Source organism: Acanthisitta chloris, unplaced genomic scaffold (assembly GCF_000695815.1).
Source record: "Acanthisitta chloris isolate BGI_N310 unplaced genomic scaffold, ASM69581v1 scaffold3098, whole genome shotgun sequence".
Taxonomy (NCBI): domain Eukaryota; kingdom Metazoa; phylum Chordata; class Aves; order Passeriformes; family Acanthisittidae; genus Acanthisitta; species Acanthisitta chloris.
The window spans coordinates 56,038-65,315 of NW_008687416.1; the positions used below are offsets into that span (position 1 = coordinate 56,038).

Here is a 9,278-nt window from a genome sequence, read left to right on the forward strand (position 1 = left end):
TGGTTTAGAATATCCTGTCCTATCAAGTATAGGTCTACACTGAATTTTCTCAAGATGGTAACAGATATCCTCTTGGAGGAAGTTAAGCTATAAAGGGAGGGACTGATTTCCTAGAGAACTACGTGGGCATGTTAATTACCAAGGTTAATAAAAGAGTGATCTTTGTGTGCCTCAATTCTTAGGCATCCAAATGGAAAGACTTTATAAGGGCTTTAATTTCCAGGAATGCTTATAAAAGGAGGACTCATTTTGGACACTCTAAAACTGAATATATTCAATGACTTGCAATCTTAACAAATGGATCAGCAAACCCCAGAATTTGGACAGGCACTGGCAAATTCTTTCTCTCTCTCTGACAATACTGGATTATAATTTAGTGTTATGTAATTGAAAAAAACTACAATGAAGGCAGTAAGATACCAGCTTTAGAAATCCCAATGATAAAAAATTTAAAATAAAAAATTTTTAAAAAGGTTTTTTACAGAGGTGTCATAAACACCATCCCCTCCTCTACCCCAAGATGCCATATCATCTAACTTGGAAAAAGGAGGACAAAAAAAAGCATCCAGACTTCAGAAAACCACCAACTGGCTCTAGCCTGGGCAGGTAAAGTGAGCAATTTATGCACTCACCAAAGGATTGGCAACCATCCTGCCCTGACAGCAACATCCTCCCTGCATAGTCAGGCTCTCTACCTATCCCAGTCCTAACCTGCTGAAAAGGAGGAGCTTTGCTCTGTCCCTTCCTTATTTATAACTTGTCAAGAGCTGGGAGGGAGGGAGGGGTGAGCTCACTGTGGTGCACCCTGCTGCCGCCTGCCCGCTGCCAGCCTCCCAGTCACTACCACAAATGTCTCCTGTGCGGAGTGGTGGCTGCCTCTGTGCCCTGGGGTTCCTCTGGCTGTTTGCAGTGGTGGAAGCAAAGACCAGAACATACTACCTCGGGATTGTGGAAGAGAACTGGGACTATGCACCATCTGGGAAAAATCTGATCACGGGACAAAGCCTCTTAGAGGACAAGTAAGTGACTGGGGGCTTTTATGTATCAGCAGCTCCAAACAAAATTGGTTATCATGGTTAATGTTGCTGCAAATGTCTTAAGATGGCCTTTTTCTTGGTTTTATTCTGATGATGCTATCATAGATGGGATTTCATCTTCAAGGCAAGAGTGGACTTGGACTGGCTTCTCTTCCATGGTGGTTGATTAAGCAAGGTGATAGTGTATATTTGAAGGGAATGTTAAGGAGTCGATACTTATCAAAAAAGCACCAGACAGTGGGCTTAAAATCTCCTCTGTGTGTTTCATGGAGATGCAAGTATTTCTGGGACTTGGTATCCAAAAGCAAACAGCAACTTTGCTATAGTCAAGCACAGCTCTTTGCAATAAGATAGAGAAGTCTGTTTAATCGGCAAAAGATTTTTATTTTTTTCCCTGTGAGATGATTAAAGTTGGGAAACTTGGCATGATTTTGTAAAATTCAGATGTGTACAGTACCTGAGAATGAGATGCAAGCCCCCATATCCCTGCTATATATACAACTGTGGGGACCTCCATTTAGGAAATCTACTTAGATAACTGCTTAGATATACAACAGCAAATGGTCTGACAGAACTCCTAGTGATCACCTGTACTGAAACTGGAGAGCGTAGGTAAGCACTGAGATGAACTGTGCCTCAGCCAGTGGACAACAGGTGTCTGCTCTCATGTCCACACTGCTGGGGTTGGCTGTGTGTTTCCTCCAAAACTGGGAAAGCTGGCTTGGGCATTGAGTGGGAATGGCACCAATCCTTGGTGACTCTCTACAGAATAATTTGAGTTGGAAGGGACCTTTAAAGGTTATCTAGTCCACCTGCCCTGCCATGATCAGGGACATTTTTCACTAGATGAGGTTGCTTAGAGTTGTGTCCAACCTAACCTTGAATGTTTCCGGGGATGGGGTATCCACCACCTCTCTGGTCAACACGTGTCAGTGTTTTACCACCCTCATTGTGAAAAACATCCTTATATCTACTCTAAATTGACCTTCGTTTAGTTTAAACCTGTTACTTGTTACAGCATTGGCTTCAAACGTGTAGGAATATTTCTAAGATTTCATTAATATCTTTGACACCCTAGAGATAGTCTGGGAGTCCTTCCTCTGAGTCTAGGCTTGGGATTGGGGTGGGAGCTGTGAGTGAGTGAGTGAGGAGATTCTGGTGTCCATACCAGGTCTGGAGGCACAGTGGGAGCTGGATGCTGCATCCCAAGAGTTAGAAATGGAAGTGTCCTTTCTGACTTTTCAGAAAATCCCAAAGCAATGCTGGAGTGTTCTCTAGGAAATTCTCAGTAATTTCAGATCACAGCTGAATTTCATAAAGGAAATTATTTTGCCACAAGCAGGAGGAAAGAAAGAGTTTTATTTTTCAATACAAATTTATGCTTTTAATAGGTAGAGGATGCAGATAGCATCCAAGTCAATAGGTGCTACCTTTATAGGTAGAATTAAGGGTGATAATTTATTCCCAGCCCAAGAGAATAAACTTTGCTGGCAAGGTTATTCTTCACTTATGTTAAATACCTGAATGCCTCACTTTTCTACTCTTTATAGCAAAGAATAACTTTTTTTCACTCACTAAACTAGGAGACCTCTCACTATGGAATAGTTCAGATTTAACTGAAGAGCAGCTACTGTAAATCCATACCAATACCATAGAGAGATTGGAATCTGTCCTGTAAATTGTGCTTTTAAGGTTGTCTGCACTTTGTGCTCCCTGAAGATCAAGTGGCACATTTACTGTTAAGTCTGTGACACAAATGTGATGCCTTTTATACAATGGCATGACAGCAAGGGAAGCTAACTTACATCTTCAGTCATCACTGTAGTGTAACAAACACAGAATGCTAATTCCAAAGGGTTTACCCACAGAGGATTTTAATGTAGACTGTACACTGAAAGCTGAGGAGCTGTTTGCCATGAACTCTTCCCATACAGAATAATTAAGTGATTCTTGTTACTATTTTACTCCATTTTCAAACTGTATTGAGTTGAGCCAGAATGAATTGGTATATTCTGGAATAATAGCATGTCTTCATGTCTGCATGTGGGTTAAATAGTGAACCAGTAATACCTATTTTGAGAATTCAGCCCTTTAGAGTAACTGCTAATGTAAATTTAAAGCAGCATACTAATGGATAACCTTTCAGCTAATTAATTGGTTGCTCTGGATATTATCAACAATGTAGTTCCACAAGCAAAGTTTAAGGATCAGTTCCCAGTTAGGGACACGAATGCATTTTGAGCCAGCTGTGTTTGGCAAGCAGCAACATCCAGGCTCACTGAGCCTAGCACTTCTCATCGTGTGATGCATCCTCACAGAGCCCTTCTGATGGGGCACTATCCCAGTTTTATTAAGAGGGAAATGAAGACATAGATGTTGCAGACAAATGGATTCTTTTTAAAAGAGTTGGTGCATACACATAAAGGAATGCTCCGTTTCATTCCAGCTAGCCCACAGGGATATAATCAAATCCACTCATTCTTCAGTAGATAATGAAAATCCTGAATTAGCAAGTGTACAATGGAAAGTGTTAAATTACCTGGATCAGATAGTGACATTTAAGAGATGATTTTTAATGTTGCTGTGCCAAAGTAAATAATGTCTTCCTCGGCCTTTGTGTTTTAGCAGTAAAGAGGATAAAGGAGGCTTTGGTGGCTGAGGCATGGGGCTGGAAATCAGGTGAGCTGATTCTGGCACCAGGCACAGCTATGATACTCATTTCCCGCTGTGCTGGTGCTGAGTGAGCTGCCTCTGGAGCCAGGAATCCTAGTGCTGCATCAGAACCTCCCTGGGTGTGAGCTGAAAGGGTTGCCTCTTGCCAGACCTGATTAGCCCAAACACAGCCCTGTGTTAGCATAACTATTCTGCTTGGATGATAATTTTTATTATGCCTTGTCTTACTGCAGTGCTCAAGGGCCAGACTGCTGCTTGCACAGAACGAGTATCTTGCTGTGCATCAGTGCGTTTTATGTAAAGAGACTAATGAGGCTGTTCACCTCTGTCCTTTGTCTCATCTAATTGAGGCCTCAAGCTGTTCTATTAATTCTTGTAATTTGGAGTGTTATGAATGAAACCAATATATTTCACTCTCCATTCTGTCTTCAAAAATTAAACTTATATTTTCTGAAGCACACAGGTCTTTGGAAATCCCAGATCCAAATTATAGCCACTGGGTGTAGGGGAGCTGGGAAGATGTTCAGCATCCCACTGATACAACTGGTGAAAGAGCTGACATCATTAAAACACAGTGGACTGCACACACAGGGTTCAAGGTGCTGCCAGTGCTGCTGGATGTGCTGCAGATCCCAGTCAGATTTTGTGAATTGGGGCTTGAGTACTGCTGCAGTAGGAGGCTGTGCTTGGATGTTGTCTGCTTCCTTTAATGGTCACATGGGAAATGGCAGTTCAAGAGGAAAATACACCTAGGTTTGTGGCTTGACATATATCAATATTTCTCTCCATATTGTAGCTCATCCCTCAGGATTAGAGTTTAGTTGACAATCTCTTCAAATTAAGATACTAGTTTATATGATGGACACTTAAATCTCGCTCTGCTGGTGGTAGATGTTGGTAAGTTTTGCGCAATGTAACAGCTCATCCCTTCTCTTTCAGCCACCAATCCTACTTTTAGCTGGGTCAAGTCTGGCACCCACCAACACCAATGGGTGCTTTTTGCTACCACAGCATCAAATTTGTTGCTACATTGCACAGTTTGTGCAATTTGCCTATGAGGAGATCCCACCCAGACAAATGATGGTGAAACTGTCGTCACAGATGCTAAACTAATGGCTGAGTCATTATGTGGCCAAATAACCCAATTGCATCATCGGAGATGATCATTGTGGGAAGGGTCAACATCAAAAAGACACTCAAGGTGAAATCCTGGCTCTAATGAAGCCTGGAGAGGAGTTTTGTTATTGACTTCTGGAGAAGCAGAAGTTTATTGCAGGAGGTGTCACCATTATACCACACTGGTGACACCTCAGAGCTTCATCTAAGATTTTACGTATTTGGTTGACCTTTTCTGTGGCTAGTGTGGGTCAGAAAAATCCTAAAACATCCTTTGAGAACTTTGTCTCTCTCTCTTTGGAGAACACACAATTTACTTTGTTGTTTGATACTTTGTGGTCAGAGGTGGGTAGGCACCACTGGTCCCCCTCCACTGGCCATCCCTCCAGGGCAGACATTGCATGGGCCTTAGCATGAGAGTCATAATTTGGCAGAAGGTTACCCTGAACAGGTTATGTGACTTAGGGGTTAAAATTATTTGGGCAGTCTGGAGCCATGGACAGTATCTTGACTTGCTTCAGCCACAGGAAAAATTGGGAACTCTGAGGTGAAAAAATCTGTTACAAACCCAGCCATAGAGTATATGAAGAGGGTAGAAAGTAAGGAAGGTTTCACCATTAACAGATTTTAGGGAATAAACCCATAAAGATTGTTGTTTAAATGGTCATGAGTGTAAAATCTATGGGACTTTAGTGGAACAATGGCAATAAAAGAAAGTTTGCATCTGCCTTCAGTTGCACCCAGGAACATACACCCAGGAGTGGCTATGGGGAATGCTAACCATGGGAGAAAATTCAGGACTCCGTATCTGGTAGTTATTGAGTGCTGATTTTTCAGTGGTGATTACAGCAGCAAACAAAGTCAAAGGAGGCTTAGAAATCGTACCGGCAAGGACCTGAGGAGCTGTTTGCTTGGCCATGCACAACATGTAGCTCTTTCCATTTCTTACTGCACATTGTAACACAGTACTCATGTAAGCATCTCTCAGAAAAAATAACTTCTGTTAGGTCGTAGCTCTGTTTCTTAAGATTAAAGGTAAATTTAACATGGTAAAAATGATGGCAAAACACTTCTTCTGTGTGATAAGAGAAATAGATGTAGAAATTACACTTAGCTCATGGTCCTACCCTAACTCATGGTCCTAGGTGGAGATGGCAGATTATCTGCATGTCTAGTCTTGATATGCAATAGAATGTACTTGATGCTCTTGTTTTTCTCTCACTTGGAAGAGTCATACTGCTCATCATTGCAGGAAGATGAATGTCTATAATGATGTTAACACTTATTTTTAAGGAATTAAATACTTATTTTAAGCACTTAAACACTTTCTTAAACACTTATTTTAAGGAGTTAATTCCCTATTAATAACTCCTTGTTATTATGTGCATTGTCAACTTTTCTTGGATCTTAGGAACTGCTGAGAGTGGTCAATCAGCAAAATGAAATCAAGCACAGAAGTAAAGGCAGGAAACGTATGGCTTTTGTAGTCTGAATAAGATTTTTTTTATGCCCTAATTTTCAAGCCTGCTTATCTCTGTATGTAACTTCAAGACTGGCCTGGCTGGAGGAGATGCAGGAGCGAATTTAGGAAGCTTGCGTGGGTACAGCACCAGAAGATGGAGTTTTCCCCTTCCCCATAGCAAGTGGGGCTGGCTGAGCTGCACAATTTTATGCACATGAAGTACAGGCTGACAACTGAGTTGGAGAGAGATTGTTAAAATCTAGAGGAGCAGTTCTTATGTCTGCACAAGACCAGAAAATTGAAAGAGGTTCAGGCAGCATTATCACAAAGTCAGCAGGAGGATGAAGCAGCTTAAAGTGAGCTGAGAACATGAAGAGGCAGGGAGAAGGTTTGTCTTATTGTAATAAGAGAGGAATGATAGATAGGAAGCATTAGCTCCAGTGTGAGTATTCCTTCTGAGGACTTTAAGCATTGTAATATGCAGCACAGCAACACTTGTAAAGAGGCACAGCGTTACCAGCTACTTACAAGGCTGAGATGAACACTCAAAATCCTCCTGGGTGAAATAGGACAGCCTGGACACCTAGAGTGGGACTCACAACCACCAGTGTGCTCTGTTCTCAGGTACTGAGGGCAATCAAAAGAATGTGCTGAAAACATGTGTCTCTGTATATACAAAAGAACTGGGCTTTACCCCTCCCAGATAGAAAGAGGACTCAGGCTGAAGTGTCTACATTCCAAGTAACTCCCAAACATCACAACATTTTGGATAGGAAAACTCTTCTGCCCTTTGGAGACTGTGAATCTAGAAGAAAAGGAAGCAATTGAAGAGCCTGGGTCTGTAACACAATGGAAGGGCACCAAATTTGTCTCACAGAGTTGTCTGGTTGTTTTCTTTTGGACAATGGTTAAAGGAAACACATAATTAACCAGGACCAAGAGGCCAGGTTACTCCTTTCACGTTGAGATCTCTTTCAGCCTCCATGACTCTTGCATTGCTTGATGCCCTGCACAGAAGGGCATTGCCTACACTGTGACTGGCTGCAGCTGATACCCATTGCACTGACAGTGGGTGAAGCATTTAACAAAGCCTGATTAAGAAGTGTATTTTTGTGGGGTATATTTCTTCTTCTGCAGGAGAGACACTTTATCCTAGGGGTGTTATGGGAGAGTATGAAATGTTGTCTGGCCAGAAAGCCAAGGGCATAGAGGCACTGTCATCATGGGGAAAGTATGGTGCCACTTCAGCACCTCATTTAAAATATTTGGTGGCTGATGAAATTGGAAAAAAACATTTGCTGAAAAATATCTCCTGAAACTAGGGACTTTGTGAAAAATCTATTTGACATTTTTCCAAAGAAAATTTCTTATGAACCATTTTTTGAAAATCAATTCACAATTTTGATTAGGTTATAGCCACATGAATGCATTGCCATGAGGTAATGAAGCATGTGGATTTACACTGCACTCCTACTGACACCATCTACTACTCTGTGGTAAAGAATCTTGTAGCAGCTCTTCCCCCCAGGCAGTGGCTGGTATCTTCTTGGTGAATGTGGTGTGACTTGCCAGGTCTTGCTATGTGCACAAAGAACTACCACAGACCTGCTAATTCACCGAAAATCCAGATTTCTTGACAACACATTCCTTAACCATGCTTTTGGGTTGTATTTTTCTGACAGGAGTTATTCTGTGAAGAAGCAGACAGAGAAGCTTTTGTCCCTTCCCCTCCGTCCTAGCTGACTGTTTCTGCCACAGCAGTATCATTGGCAACATTTCAATTCGTGCCAAAACTTGTGGCACATTATAAAGAACATTTTTCAAATGAAAAAACATTCTGTTTGGAAACTTTTACATCTGGATCACTTTAGGGGTCTGTTTTAGACAGTGACCATGGAGGTGTAATGACTACAGATGGGGGATGCTGTGAATTATGGTGTCATAGAAATCATAGAGTGGTTTGGGTAGAGGAAGTAGTGGACCTTATAGTAAAGACCTTGGAGCAAATCATATCTTTCAATTCACATGACATCCACCACATAGGTTGATGGCACTTCACAGAAGCATCTAAACAAAATTGGTTAAGCAAGTGAACTGACTAGTCACAAAATCTCACTGTAAATATGAAGTTTCTATACTTCTGCCACTGACACGTCAGGAAAACTTGGTTCAGTGTTCTAATGAATTTGTTAGGAAGCATGGAAGTTCAAACTCATGGAGCAGTCAGTCATGGTGAAACTGCTCATACAGTCCACTGCAGGTTATGTAGCAAAGTGAGTCATTTCTGCCCTCTTTGTGTGGGATAATTAGGGATGAAGAATGTGTATCATACTCGTCAGTTGTAACCTGCCGAGAAGTAAAAAAAATGGATTTTATGTTATCACACTTGGGATGAACATGGGTTGCCAGTGTGATGTTATAGCTAAAATGGCAAAACTATTTCCCAGTTGTGCAAGAAATACTGACTGGGACCATCTCTGGTCCTAGCTGGAATATTACTTTCCTATTGTGTAAGTTTTTGTATTCAGACTTCAAAAGAAATAGAGAAATATTTGCTTTCACAAAAGAGCTTTGGGAAGGATTTGTGGTGTAAAGTATGTCAGTGCACTTGGTTTGTCCAGAAGAAGGGTAGGGAGTCAATTTAGTCAATTAATTAAAACTTGTGCAAGTGCCTGCATAGAAAAGAGGTTCTTGATGGTATGTGGCTTCTTTGATCTGAGAGAGGGCTTGATGGGAACTAGTGGTTGGAGTGTGGAGCTAGATGATATTAGACTGCAAATGCAATTCAGGCTTTGAAGGGAACAGGTATTTAAAAGCTGTAATATGTTAACCACTGACCATATGTTGGATTCTCCATAGACTCTGGAATGTAGAAATTATGCATTTCATGCAAAACATATTTAATGTTACTCTTACAGGAAGTCAAACTAGTTGTTTAGAATTGGTCTTAATGGCTTTTGAAAAAACTTAATTTGGTTTTCTTTTCCTGC

The 9,278-nt window shown here is 41.3% G+C and overlaps 1 protein-coding gene across 1 annotated transcript in view; it reads left to right on the forward strand.

Annotated features, from left to right (window-relative positions):
• The first annotated feature begins 879 nt into the window (after positions 1 to 879).
• Positions 880 to 9,278, forward strand: part of LOC103807817 (hephaestin-like protein 1) — a 33,504-nt gene continuing 25,105 nt past the window's right edge. The window contains exon 1 of the mRNA XM_009080568.1: positions 880 to 1,019. The gene's annotated coding sequence lies outside the window, so the exon portion shown is untranslated. The remainder of the gene's footprint in view (positions 1,020 to 9,278) is intronic.